Genomic DNA, 15646 nt, shown 5'->3' on the forward strand with positions numbered 1-15646 from the left:
TTTATATAAGTCTGACAATTGGGTTCCATTACTTGGGGTCCAGTTTGTGAATTCCAAAGAATTTCAGTTCTATTCTTATTTAAACAGAAGCAAAATATACCCCTAGGCTAAATGGGGAAGCACGGGTTAGGTACCATGTTCTAGTGAAGTAGGTACTAATTTCAGACATTCTTCTTACTAGCTATGTGCTGTACAACTTCTCTGAAACCCAAATTCCTCATCTGTTATTCGAAGAGAACCTATTTCTTAAGTTCTTAAAATAAAAAGATTCATTTTGATATTTGGCAAAACTAATACAATTATGTAAAGTTTAAAAATAAAATAAAATTAAAAAAAAATAAAAAGAGGTAATCACCTATATGGGCTTCCCAGGAGGTGCTAAGGTGAAGAATCCACCTGCCAATGCAGGAGATATAAGAGATGTGGGTTTGATTCCTGGGTTGGGAAGATCCCTGGAGAAGGGAATGGCAACCCACTCTAGTATTCTTGTCTGGAGAATCCCATGGACAGAGGAGCCTGGTGGGCTACAGTCCATGGGGTCACAAAGAGTTGGATATGACTGAAGCAACTTAGCACACACACGCAATCACCTATATAATTTACCTAGTCTCATGTTTGGTATATTCTCTTGTTTGGCATGTATTCAGTAAAAACTATATCATTTTACATTATCTGATATTTTGAGCACCTTACCAGTATTCCTTAGATGGTATAGACATTTGAGTGTGAGCCTCCATTATTTGCATTTTATTAAGAATATATTTCTACCATATGTTTTAGCAAAGTTTTCTCTCTTGCAGAGATCAAGCATATAATTATTTTATATTACATGGTAATCATTCAATCTATTATTTATTGAAAACCTCTTTAATTTAGTAATTTTGATTTGTCATGAAGAACGTGTGTGTATGTGTGTATCTTTGAAATGTTTCTCAATGTCTCAGTACTGCAAAAACACTTAACCTGGAACTTTCACAGATAAATGAAGGATAAATGATATTCAGGCAGTGGCTATATCCACTAAACTTCTGAAAGTGACTTTAGTTCATGCACACTTTTCATCTATATTCATGGGTGTAGGCTAATAATTCCGTCAAGGACGACTTAAAATAGAAAAAGACAAGAGGAGGCAAAACATATATATTTAGGAAGATGCAATTGAACTGAATCTGAAATTAGTGATTCTAATCAGTCAAATAAGAACCAGAGCTTTATTAGCAAAAGTAATATTAGGGGGTTATTATTGAGTCTTTAGATGTTATATTTAAAAGCTTATTTCGATGGCAATTTTGTTAATTGCTAAATGATGATGGAGAAAAATAATTGTTTAATGAATTTTAATAAGAAAAAGACAACCAAGATTCCTCTTTTAAATGTCTGTATGGAGATTCAGCCACTATCATATTCTGTGTTATTGACCAATATTTAATAAAAATTTTAATTATAATAAGGACAGAGACCAAGTCTTAATTTGTGTGTGTATGCACATATGTGTTTTAAGTAATTTATAGATATGAGTCATAAAATAATTATGTTTTAACATGACAATTAACTTTTGCTTGAAAACTATGTGTAAGGGAGTTTGAGGTCGATGTGTACACATTGCCAAATTTCAAATGGATAACCATCAAGGACCTTCTGTATAGCACGGGGAAGTCTGGTCTCAATGTGACGTGGCAGCCTTGGTGGAAGGGGAATTTTGGGGGAGAACAGATCCATGTATATGGCTGAGTCACTCTGCTGTGCACCTAAAACTATCACAGCATTCTTAATCAATCAGCTATATTCCAGTATAAAATGAAAAGTTTAAATAAGGCAAAAAAAAAATGCATAAGACAATGGAGCGTGAATGGATTAGCTTCTCTTTGATGTCAAGTATTTCCTTGAAATACTTGGGGGGAGTTTAAAAGGCTCGTACCTACTGATGAGAATGCTGGCAAAGCAACTCAGTCCTCCGCTGGGAAATCTGGCTGATTATCCTCGGCTGTGTAATTTAGTGAACCCTGTACACAGGGTTTAGTTCTAAATGCATGTGTTTGGGGTTTAAAAAGATGAATTTGGACTTTTGTAATGCTTACTACTTATAAGGTGTCACCTGATCTATTTAACCTCTCTAATTCTTATCTTTCTTGTCCATAAAAATGGAGCTATTGGAATCTAAGTCATCTGAAAAATAATGGAGATAATAATATATAGAATGTTTTAAGCAACCACTGGCATACAGTCAGCGTTTAGTACATCTCCCTTTTTTCTAGCAGTTCTCTCCCTGTTGGGGAGATTAAAGTGTGCATAAGTTGAAATTTCTTAAAAGCATGTTGTATACTTGTTATTTTTTCTTCTTCATGTTCCATTCATTGCTTAAAAATTCAGATTTCCTCTGACCCTCCTATTTTCTTCAAAGAATTTGCTCTCACAAAAGCCCCTAAATTGCTAAATTCTCTAGTTTCATTTATTATTCATAATAAACAATGAAGACGAAAGAAGTGGTCCTAAGATTCAAGGAAGTTGATGAGTTGCATATGATGTGGGTGGGGGCAGAGGAAAGTTCATTTTAAATGTACAAGCTTACTCCACCCAGTGTTTTCCAAGTTAATATTTTCCCAGTAAAATATCTGTTGATTTTTGCTACTCAAATTCATGGAATCACTATATTTCACTCTGGTTTTTTAATTTTTATTTTTTTAGGGGGGAAAATATTTATATTGGAAATTATATTTGGATTACGCAAAACTGAGAATACTGTTTAAGCAACATATTGTATAGGAAAAATCTCAAGTTCTGTTCTAAATACAGTCAACAGACAATGAGATTTTGAAAATTTCATGCAGTGACCATACGGAGGAAGTTTATCACAGACACTGCTCTGGTTAGGGGAAATTGAGAGTAGTATATACACAGTAAAATATTATTTCATTTGTGCATTTGTTCTGACTGTGTTTCTTCAGTGCGTATTTTTGTCTAATTTAAACAAGAAATTCCTCCAGAAATTGAGAAAATGTTGAAAAAATTGAAAGTGAAAACAAAAGAGATTTCAGTGTAAGAGAAGATAAAGGAATTATAATGTTAACCAATAAGAGCTGGTTCTGAAGAGGTTCAGTTCAGTTCAGTAGCTCAGTCGTGTCCTACTCTTTGAGACCCCATGAATTGCAGCACGCCAGGCCTCCCTGTGTATCACCAACTCCCGGAGTTTACTCAAACTCATGTCCATCGAATTGGTGATGCCATCCAGCCATCTCATCCTCTGTCGTCCCCTTCTCCTCCTGCCCCCAATCCCTCCCAGCATCAGGGTGTTTTCAATGAGTCAACCCTTCGCATGAGGTAGCCAAAGTATTGGAGTTTCAGCTTTAGCATCAGTCCTTCCAATGAACACCCAGAACTGATCTCCTTCAGAATGGACTGGTTGGATCTCCTTGCTCTCCAAGGGACTCTCAAGAGTCTTCTCCAACACCACAGTTCAAAAGCATCAATTCTTCAGTGCTCAGCTTTCTTCAACTCTCATATCCATACATGACCACTGGAAAAACCAAAGCCTTAACTAGATGGACCTTTGTTGGCAAAGTTATGTCTCTGCTTTTGAATATGCTATCTAGTTTGGTCATAACTTTCCTTCCAAGGAGTAAGCGTCTTTTAATTTCATGGCTGCAGTCACCATCTGCAGTGATCTTGGAGCCCAAAAAAACAAAGTCTGACACTGTATCCACTGTTTCCCCATCTGTTTCCCATGAAGTGATGGGATCAGAACAGATGCCATGATCTTCATTTTCTGAATGTTGAGCTTTAAGCCAACTTTTTCACTCTTCTCTTTCACTTTCATCAAGAGGCTCCTTAGTTACTCTTCACTTTCTGCCATAAGGGTGGTGTCATCTGCATATCTGAGGTTATTGATATTTCTCCCAGCAGTCTTGATTCCAGCTTGTGCTTCTTCCGGTCCAGCGTTTCTCATGATGTACTCTGTATAGAAGTTAAATAAGCAGGGTGACAATATACAGCCTTGACGTACTCCTTTTCCTATTTGGAACCAGTCTGTTGTTCCATGTCCAGTTCTAACTGTTGCTTCCTGACCTGCATATAGGTTTCTCAAGAGGCAGGTCAGGTGGTCTGGTATTCCCATCGCTTTCAGAATTTTCCACAGTTGATTGTGATCCACACAGTCAAAGGCTTTGGCATAGTCAATAAAGCAGAAATAAATGTTTTTCTGGAACTCTCTTGCTTTTTCCATGATTCAACGGATGTTGGCAATTTGATCTTGATTCCTCTGCCTTTTCTAAAACCAGCTTAAACATCAGGAAGTTCACGGTTCACATATTGCTGAAGCCTGGCTTGGAGAATTTTGAATATTACTTTACTAGCGTGTGAGATGAGTGCAATTGTGTGATAGCTTGAGCATTCTTTGGCATTGCCTTTCTTTGGGATTGGAATGAAAACTGACCTTTTCCAGTCCTGTGGCCACTGCTGAATTTTCCAAATTTGTTGGCATATTGAGTGCAGCACTTTCACAGCATCATCTTTCAGGATTTGAAATAGCTCAACTGGAATTCCTTAACCTCCTCTACCTTTGTTCGTAGTGATGCTTCCCAAGGCCCAATTGACTTCACATTCTAGGAAGTCTGCCTCTAGGTGAGTGATTACACCATCGTGATTATCTGGGTTGTGAAGATCTTTTTGGTACAGTTCTTCTGTGTACTCTTGCCATCTCTTCTTAATATCTTCTGCTTCTGTTAGGTCCATACCATGTCTGTCACTTATCGAGCCCATCTTTGCATGAAATGTTCCCTTGGTATCTCTAATTTTCTTGAAGAGATCTCTAGTCTTTCCCATTCTGTGGTTTTCCTCTATTTCTTTGCATTGATCACTGAGGAAAGCTTTCTTATCTCTCCATGCTATTCTTTGGAACTCTGCATTCAGATGCTTAATATCTTTCCTTTTCTCCTTTGCTTTTTGCTTCTCTTCTTTTCACAGCTATCTGTAAGGCCTCCTCAGACAGCCATTCCTCAGACAGCCATTTTGCTTTTTTGCATTACTTTTCCATGGGGATGGTCTTGATCCCTGTCTCCTGTACAGTGTCACGAACCTCCGTCCATAATTCATCAGGCACTCTATCTATCAGATCTAGGCCCTTAAATCTATTTCTCACTTCCACTGTATAATCATAAGGGATTTGATTTAGATCATACCTGAATGGTCTAGTGGTTTTCCCTACTTTCTTCAATTTAAGTCTGAATTTTGCAATAAGGAGTTCATGATCTGAGCCACAGTCAGCTCCCAGTCTTGTTTTTGCTGACTGTATAGAGCTTCTCCATCTTTGGCTGCAAAGTATATAATCAGCCTGATTTCGGTGTTGACCGTCTGGTGATGTCCATGTGTAGAGTCTTCTCTTGTGTTTTTGGAAGAGGGTATTTGCTATGACCAGTGTGTTCTCTTGGCAAAACTCTATTAGCCTTTGCCCTGCTTCATTCCGTGCTCCAAGGCCAAATTTGCCTGTTACCCCAGGTGTTTCTTGACTTCCTACTTTTGCATTCCAGTCTCCTATAATGAAAAGGACATCTTTTTGGGGTGTTAGTTCTAAAAGGTCTTGTAGATCTTCATAGAACCGTTCAACTTCAGCTTCCTCAGCGTTACTGGTTGGGGCATAGGCTTGGATTACCGTGATATTGAATGGCTTGCCTTGGAAACAAACAGAGATTATTCTGTTGATTTTGAGATTGCATCCAAGTACTGCATTTCGGACTCTTTTGTTGACCGTGATGGCTACTCCATTTCTTCTAAGGGATTCCTGCCCACAGTAGTAGATATAATGGTCATCTGAGTTAAATCCACCCATTCCAGTCCATTCTAGTTTGCTGATTCCTAGAATGTCAATGTTCACTCTTGCCATATCTTGTTTGACCACTTTCAATTTGCCTTGATTCATGGACCTGACATTCCAGGTTCCTATGCAATGTTGCTCTTTACAGCATTGGACCTTGCTTCTATCACTAGTCACATCCACAACTGGGTATTGTTTTTGCTTTGGCTCCATCCCTTCATTCTTTCTGGAGTTATTTCTCCACTGATCTCCAGTAGCATATTGGGCACTTACTGACCTGGGGAGTTCTTCTTTCAGTATCCTATCATTTTGCCTTTTCATACTGTTCATGGGGTTCTCAAGCCAAGAATACTGAAGTGGTTTGCCGTTCCCTTCTCCAGTGGACCACATTCTGTCAGACCTCTCCACCATGACCCGACCATCTTGGGTGGCCCCACATGGCATGGCTTAGTTTCATTGAGTTAGACAAGGCTGTGGTCTGTGTGATCAGATTGGCTAGTTTTCTGTGATAGATTTAAACAATAATTGAGAGGGACTTCCCTGCTGGTCCAGTGGTTGAGACTTTGCCTTCCAGTGCAGGATATGTGGGTTCGATCCCTGTTCAGGAAGCTAAGATTCCCGCATGTCTCTCAGTCAAAAAACCAAAACGAAAAAAAACAGAAACAATACTGTAACACATTCAATAAAGACTTTAACCAGTCTGCATCAAAAAAAAAAAAAAAAAACAAAAAAAAAAATCTTTAAAAAAATTATTAAAGTGCTCTTATATCTTACTGAAGGATTTGCTATTAAGTTTGTTCCTGTAAACATATAATGTTAGTCTAAGGAAAACTCAGACACTGACTAATTAAAATGATAGACATCATTGGCTTGAAAGAATTTATGGCTCTTATAATTGCAGGGATAAACATAATACCTTAATTGGTGCTCCTCTGTGTTTCATTTGCATTTTTAGAACTTAGTTGGGGTTAGATGAGTAGATTGTGTAATGCATAATAATTTTTCACACTTAAATAAGGTGAAATTGGCTATGAATACAGCATTTTAAAACAGAACATCTGGGACTTCGCTGGCAGTCCAGTGCTTAAAGACTTCACCTTTCAATGAGGAGGTGCAGGTTTAATCCTTAGTCAGGGAGCTCAGATCCCACATGCCACGAGGTCAAAAACCGAACAGAAGCATTGTTATCACAAGTTCAATAAAGATTTTAAAATGGTCCACATCAAAGAAAATCTTTAAAAATCTCTAAAAATCAATAAAATGGAACATCTGAATTTTAGAAACATATTTTTAACTATGTTGGAAGGAACTATACTGTAAGTTTTCAAGGAGGCATGATGGTAGATACAGTTGGGCAACGCTTGGACTTGTGAGGGTTCAGATTTGAATGGCCAGGGGTGGACTGGGACTTTTAAAGTCTGAAAACTTGATTTCTTTTGTGCTACCTGTGTCTATTGAAAAAAACAAATACTTGTCTCATGTTTATAGATATAATCATTAATTAACTCTTCTTTTTTTCCTTTAATACAAAAAATTTTATGAAATCCTTCTATTTTTTTAATGTGTTTGTTCCAAGTAGAACAAAATTTTCCTCACTCTAGTAGGAAGGTACCCATCAAGCCCCATTCTTTATCATGTCCCAAGTCTCTCTATTGCTAGTGATAACTCTATTTTACAAATTTTCTTTCTTCTAATTTCAGATATAATAGAACAGATATTGTGTAAAGTTCTATACATTTTGGATAAAAAAAAAATTTGTTCCTTAGTTTTCATTTTATTTACTGTTTTATTTTTTAGATTCCACGTATAAGTGGTACCATACAGTATTTGTCTTTCGCCGCCTGACTCATTTCTCTTAATCAGTTCAGTTGCTCAGTTATGTCTGACTCTTTGTGACCCCACAGGCTGCAGCATGCCAGACTTCCCTGTTCATTACCAACTCCTGGAGCTTGCTCAAACTCATATCCATCGAGTTGGTGATGCCATCCAACCATCTCATCCTCTGTTGTCCCCTTCTCCTCCTGCCTTCATTCTTTCCCAGCATCACGGTCTTTTCCAATGAATCAGTTCTTTGCATCATGTGGCCAAAGTATTAGAGTTTCAGCTTCAGCATCATTTAGCATAATACCTTCTAAGATCATCCATGGTGTTGCAAATGGCAAGATTTTATTCTCTTTTATGGCTGAGTAGTATTCCATTGTGTGTGTGCATAAATAAAATTTAAATATATGACATCATTATGTCTTATTTAAACACATCTTAGAATATTTGGAGAAATAAATATGGAGAAGGCGATGGCACCCCACTCCAGTACTCTTGCCTGGGAAATCCCATGGACGGAGGAGCCTGGTGGGCTACAGTCCATGGGGTTGCTAAGAGTCAGACACAACTGAGTGACTTCACTTTCACTTTAGAATATTTTAGGTGATAGTAATATAATAAAATAGTACTAATGCTCCATATTATTAATTATATTACATATTAGTTAACAATGGCATATATCAGTTTTAAAATTCCCTATTTAGTAAGACAACTAATGAATTTTCATTTATAATTCATTCTTTCATATAGCTTTACTACAGTGTAATTATTATACAGTTAATTACATAAAAGTAAGTGCTCTTGTCTAAACAAGGTATCATTTTTTATTGAATCACCCAGTATTGGAACTGTGGTAATCTGCTTTTTGTTCTGAAATAGCCATTTTATTTTTGTTCTTGTGGTATATAAGATAGCCCTATATTTAGACAGGCATATAGCTAAACATTTCATTGCTGCAATAAATACAAAATAGCATTATTTTCATAGACTGAAAGATTCAATAATATATCATAACTTTATGGTAAGGGCATTTAATATCCTCCGTGCTATTGAAAATTATAGTTTTTAAAGTGGTATCTTTTAATTTTTGTTTTCTATTTGTGTTGAGGATAGAAAAGTGGTTGATTTTTAAAATATTAACTTGTTTATGGTAAGGATAAGTACATATTTGTTTGCTTAGTCGCCAAGTCGTGTTTGACTCCTGTGACCCTATGGACTGCAGTCCACCAGGCTCCCCTTCCATGAGATTTTCCTAGCAAGAATACTGGAGTGGGTAGTCATTTCTTACTCCAGGGGATTTGGGTAGAAAAGTAGTTGATTTTTAAAATATTAACCTTGTTTATGGTAAGGATAAACACATATTTAGGTAATCTTTAATTTTTATTGGTAATGTTTTATAGTTTTTATGGAAGGAGCTTTTATTATATAATATTTTAAATGCTAAAGGCAAATGATATTTTTAAAAATAGTCTTTTAAAATTCAATTTTCTATTTCTTTTTGTTACTGGTATACATAAATATAATTACCTTTTATTATTATACCCTTATACCCTTATCAACTGATTTTTTTTCAACTGATTTTTAATTGAGGAAAAAACTATATTTCTCAGCTTCCCTTGCAATGAATGTGACTACATGTTAGCCAATGGACTCTGAATAGGCATTACATGTACCCTATAGATTGTACATTAGAAGACAGAAACATTCTCTCCATTTCCCTTCTCTTCTCACCAGCTGGTTGGAATGTAGATGTGATGGCAGGAGCTAAAGTTTTGATCTTAGTTCATGAGGTTGAGTAATTGCCTCTTTAGCATGTGACAGATAGAAGGGGTCTGGTCCCCTAGACTGCAAAGAATAGAACATCAGTCTGTGGTTGTTTAGCAGTGAGAGGGGAAAAAAGAAAAACCCTCTCACTTTGTCACTGTTGTCTTTTGATTTGGGACAGCAGCCCAGTCTATATCTTAATAAAGGAACTTGTTATTTTCAATTGCTACATGCCATACCATTATGATGTTTATTTGGATGTTGGCTTGTCTCTAGTTATTCTTAGAGGATCTCAGATTTTCCACTTGTCACCAAGAAAGATGTTCTATGATCTCTGTATTGGCAGTTGGTCTCTTGGGGAGTCAATTCTGGGAGTCATTCCTGTGGGAACTCAACATACATCACTCCTCCAACTATTTCAACAGTTTCTCAGATATATAATTCTCACTATCAAATCACTTTCTGTTTAAAATGTTTAGGATGATTTGAGTTATCTGCTTTTAAATGCTGATTGATCTGAGCATTTTGTACCAAAGGCTTGACTTTATTGTTTGCATTAGTTGTATTTGTAAGAATTTTCTAAACATGTTATTCTGATTCTAATGAGCCAGTGTGCCAAATGTCACTTAAAAATCTTGCTTGCCGGATTTGATTTCAACCTCTATTGTAATTCTGCAGTCTGGTAAGTCAAACTGTCTGATTTTGTGTGTGTGTGTGTGTGCCTATATCAGCCTCCTGCCTACAAGCAAAAAGAAATTTCTTTAGGGTCATATCAGCAACACTCTGAATTTCTGATCAAACCTTAAATAAAGAATTGAAAGTTCTGAGCCCAATTAGTTCTTTTTATAACTCTCTGGCTATGAACTCCAATGTAGCCAACTCAGTCTGATATGGCCTGAATTTCTTATGCATTTCACATTGTACTATGGAGACTACCACTTAGCCTTCTACTGTTTTGCTTTCTTTTTTTTTTTTTTTTTTTTTTTTTTTTTTTTTGTGTGTTTTTTTTTTTTTTTTTATTCTTTCATCTTTTATTTTTTTTATTTTTTTTTAATTTTATTTTATTTTTAAACTTTACATAACTGTATTAGATTTGCCAAATATCAAAATGAATCCGCCACAGGTATACATGTGCTTTCAATAGACACTTTTTTTAGATAACTATGGGTGGTATTTAAATCATAGCTGAGGGACGTTCCTGGTGGCTCAGATGGTAAAGAATCTGCCTGCAGTGCAGAGACCTGGGTTCAATCCCTGGGTCAGGAAGATCCCCTGGAGAAGGAAATGGCCACCCACTCCAGTATTCTTGCCTGGGAAATCCCATGGACAGAGGAGCAGTCTACAGTCCATGGGGTCACAAAAGAGTCGGACACAACTGAGCAACTAACACTTTCACCTTCATACCAGCTTATAATGATTAACGATTGTTTTATTTCCTATTAAATGACTGGTTGGAGAAGGCAATGGCACCCCACTCCAGTACTCTTGCCTGGAAAATCCCATGGACGGAGGAGCCTGGTAGGCTGCAGACCATGGGGTCGCGAAGAGTCGAACACGACTGAGCGACTTCACTTTCACTTTTCCCTTTCATGCATTGGAGCAGGAAATGGCAACCCACTCCAGTGTTCTTGCCTGGAGAATCCCAGGGACGGGGGAGCCTGGTGGGCCACTGTCTATGGGGTCGCACAGAGTTGGACATGACTGAAGCGACTTAGCAGCAGCAGCAGCAGCAGCAGCAGCAGCAGTAATAATTGTTACAGAATTCTCAAAAATGTGTTTTTGTATCTTAAATATTTTCCTTTGCATTTACAATTTGGTTCTTAGGAACACTAAAACAGAGCACTACATTTGTATTCTCTTAAATAATATATGTTTGTGTTGTTCATCAGCTTGATCCTTATTGAAATATTCATATCATAAGCAAAATTAAAAATTACAGCATTATTAGCATTATCTTGGTTGTCAAGGTAAAATTAAGCTGTTTTTACTGTTTGAGCCCCGAAAGTATATTCTGGTTAAGTAAAAACCAAGAAAGATTGTGTGATAAGCTATTTTAATGGTTGAATGTAAGTGAAACAACACAAATTACATTTCTCTTGGAAGAAAAATATGGTTGTGTGAAATCAAATATATTTTATGTCCCAGTGAACTTAATATGTTGGAAAATTTCAGCTTCATTTCAAATGTCAATTGGCTGTACCCTACTGATGTAGTAGTGGAGAGAGGTGCAGTTTAATTTTTCACTTTATCATTGTTCCAAGAACATGTCCTTTATTCAGTTTAAGATTTTTGTTTCCAAATAAATTATTTCTATTCATTTGTGGAAACGATAATGGGAATTAGAATATCCAAGTGCTGTTATTAGTAGTATTCTTTTTCAAATTCTTGGTTGTGCTGGGTCCCCGTTGCTGCCCTGCGTGGGCTTCTCATTGCAGTGCCTCTCTTGTTGCAGAGCATGGCTTCTAGGACCCACACGCGTCAGGGGTTGTGGCATGTGGACTCAGTAGTCGTGGCTCCTGGGCTGTAGAGCACGGGCTTAGTTGCACAGTACCTCCACGTTTACCAGTGTTCCCAGTCCTGGTAACCACCATTCTGCTTCCTGTCTCTATAAATTTGATTACTCTAGGTACCTCATGTAAGTGGAATCATACAGTATTTTAAGGTACTATTTTTGAAACTACATTGCTCTGTATAGGAATCAAATAGTAAATTACTAGCACAAGTAACTGTATCCTGATCACTTTTCCTATTGTATTATGATTAATATCCAATATTAGTTTCAGGAGTACAACTGAAACTACTATAATTCAGTGCTCTTTTACATGATGGGCTTCCCTTGTGGCTCAGAGGGTTAAGTGTCTGCCTGCAATGCAGGAGACCTGGGTTCAATCCCTGGGTCAGGAAGATCCCCTGGAGAAGGAAATGGCAACCCACTCCAGTACTCTTGCCTGGAAAATCCCATGGACAGAGAAGCCTGGTAGATAACAGTCCATGGGATTGCTAAGAGTTGAACACGACTGAGCAACTTCACTTTCACTTTTCATACATGATGAAATGACTACCACCCTGAGTGTAGTTACCCTCTGTCACTATACACAGTTGTTAACAATATTGATTATATTCCATATGCTGTGTGTTTCATATCTATCACATTTATTATAGCTGGAAGTTTGTATGTCTTAATCCTTTTTACCTCTTTTGTCCTTTGACCCAACCCAAGTCCCTCTAGTTTTGTTGTCTGTGTCTGTGAGTCTGTTTCTGTTTTGTTTGTTCATTTATTTTGTTTTTTTGAAATTCCACATATAAGTGAAATCATACAGTATTGGTTATTCTCTGTTTTACTTATTTTACTTAACACCCTCTAGGTCTATCCATGTTGCTGCAGATGACCACATTTCAATTTCTTTATGGCCGAGTCATATTGACAATTTCTTTGTCCGTTTATCTATTGATAGACACTTAGGTTGCATCCATATTTTGGCTATTGTAAAATAGTGCTGAAATAAATAAAGGAGTACATATATCTTTTTGAATTAGTGTTTTTGTTTTCTTCATATAATCACATAGAAATTGAATTTCTAGCTTGTGTGATAGTTCTTTTTTTCTTTACTTTTCAGATATCTCCATACTATTTTCCATCATGTATGGAGCAGTTTGCATTTCCACCAATAATGACAAGGGTTCCCTTCCCCTCCATCCTTACCAACACTTGTTTCCTGCTTTTTGAAGATAACCATTTTGACAGGTGTGAGGTGACATCCTGTGTTTTTAAATTGCATTTCCCTGATGGTTAGTGATATTGAGCATCTTTTGGCCATCTGTATTCTTCTTTTGGGAAAATATCTATTCAGCTCCTCTCCTCATTTTTTAATAGGTATCTTTGTTTTGTTTGTAATATCGAGTTGTAAGACTTCTTTATATATTTTGGATATCAACACTTTATCCAGTATACCATTTGCAAATACCTACTCCAATTCAGTAGGGGGCATTTTTTTTCCTCTCTTTTCAGCACTTTAAATACATCTTGGTACTCTGTTGTAAGTTATAAAGTTTCCACTAAAAAATAAGCTGATAGTGAAGATTTTCTCTTTTTTCCTGGTGTTCCAAGTTATGTGAAATAGAATAGGTTTCTCTGTATTTATTCTACTAAAGAGTCAATGAACTTTCAGAATCTAAGAATTAAAGTTCTACATAAATTCTGAAACATTCTAAGCTATTATGTCTTAGAATATTACTTGTTCCTCACTCAACCTTTTCTGTCCTCTGGATCTCTGCTAAAACTTACGTAGGATTTTCTCATCTTTTCTTTTCCTTTAAAAAAATTTATTGCTTAGATATAGTGATATGTACAGGTTTCCAGTATACAGTTGACCCTTGAACCACACAGGGGTCGGGGGCACCAACCTCCTGCACAGTTGAAAATCCTTGTACTATTATCTCTGCCTCAAAAACAGAGGAATTAATAAATGATTCATCCAAGGGCAGAGGGCTGAAACAGTTTGGATAGAATCATCACCCAACCGTGATTCTTTTGATTCCACGTATTGTGATATCTAATCGAACACAAACTTTTCCCCAAATTTAATTTACAGATCTGTAAAATGAAAATATAGGTACTATATTTTTTTAAAAAGCCACATAGAAGTGGACCCCAGCAGTTCAGACCAGTTGTCAAGGGTCAACTACATAATTCAAAGAATTTTGACAAGTGCTTACACTATTGTTAACCAAACCACTTGGAAATACTGAGAATTTCCTTCACCCCAGAAATTTTCTTTGTTCTCTTTCTCAGTAATACTGTCCCCCATTCCTCCAAAAACAATCGAAGTTCTAAAGTATTTCTCCACATAGTAGATTTGCCTGTCATGAGCATCCATCCCATCAGTGGTGTGTTTGGCTTCTTTTGCTTATATAAGGTTTTTAAAATTTACCTATATTAGTGAGTGTGTCACTGATTTGCTTATTTTTTCTATGAATAGATGGATAAAATAGACAAATTGAATAAATAAATATGATATATTCTATTGTATGAATATGTCATACGGTGTTTATTCATTCTGTTGATAAACACATGGTTATTTCAACTTATTGGATATTGTGAATTAAACTGTTATGAAAATTTGTGTACACATCTATTTGTCAAAATGTGTTTTTTCCTTGTAAATATCTGGAACTGTGGATGCTTGGTCATTAGACAGATGTATGTTTTACTTTATGGAAAAACAACCAAACCTTTTTCAAAATGATTTTATAACACCACCAGCAGTGTGTGAGATTGCCAGCTGCTACTCATTCTAACATTTGTTTTGTCTGTCTTCTTAATTTTAGCACTTCTAGTGGGTATGAAATGCTATCTCTCTGTAGTTTCAGTTTGCTTTTCCCTCGTGATTTTTAATTGTGCTTTTGGCCATCTGTATATATTCCTCTGTGGAGTGCCTGTTTAAGTATATTTTTTCATTTTTTTAACACCTTAATATGCTTAATATTTGGAAAAGGCAATGGCACCCCACTCCAGTACTCTTGCTTGGAAAATCCCATGGATGGAGGAGCCTGGTAGGCTGCAGTCCATGGGGTCGCTAAGAGTCAGACACGACTGAGCGACTTCACTTTCACCTTTCACTTTCATGTATTGGAGAAGGAAATGGCAACCCACTCCAGTATTCTTGCCTGGAGAATCCCAGGGACGGGGGAGCCTGGTGGGCTGCCGTCTATGGGATCGCACAGAGTCGGACACGACTGAAGCGACTTAGCAGTAGCAGCAGCATGCTTAATATTAAGATATCGATATTAAGTTTAATATTGTTATAGATATTTAATATTAAGTTATAGAATTTTTTATATACTCAGGATATAAGTATCAGCATATATATATTGTAAAACTTTTTTTTTTCTAAATGAATGTCTTAGTTCTTTAATGGTATCTTAATAATGAGAAATGTCCAATGTATCAGTTTTTTTTCTTTCTAAGGAATCTTTCCTTATCCAAAGTCACAAAGTATTCTTCCATGTTTTCTCATTAGTTTTAGAGCTTTAACTTTTATACTTAGGTCTCTGACTTGTCACTATTATGTATGATGTTCCAACATCATTTGCTGAAATGATTTTTGTTTGCCTATTGATTTCCTGGAAGCTTTTATCAAAATTAATCACATAGGTATAGATCTAAAACTGGTACTTTGTTCTCTTTTGTTTATATATTTGTCTATTCAATATCCTGTATATTTTCATGTAAATGTGATTTGATTGTGATAACTT

General features: G+C 36.4%; 1 protein-coding gene across 1 annotated transcript in view; it reads left to right on the plus strand.

Annotated features, from left to right (window-relative positions):
- MALRD1 (MAM and LDL receptor class A domain containing 1) overlaps nt 1–15646 on the plus strand; it is a 573786-nt gene that overhangs the window by 260906 nt on the left and 297234 nt on the right. The gene's annotated exons all lie outside the window — the stretch shown is intronic.

Source organism: Bubalus kerabau, chromosome 13 (genome assembly GCF_029407905.1).
Source record: "Bubalus kerabau isolate K-KA32 ecotype Philippines breed swamp buffalo chromosome 13, PCC_UOA_SB_1v2, whole genome shotgun sequence".
Taxonomy (NCBI): Eukaryota; Metazoa; Chordata; class Mammalia; order Artiodactyla; family Bovidae; genus Bubalus; species Bubalus kerabau.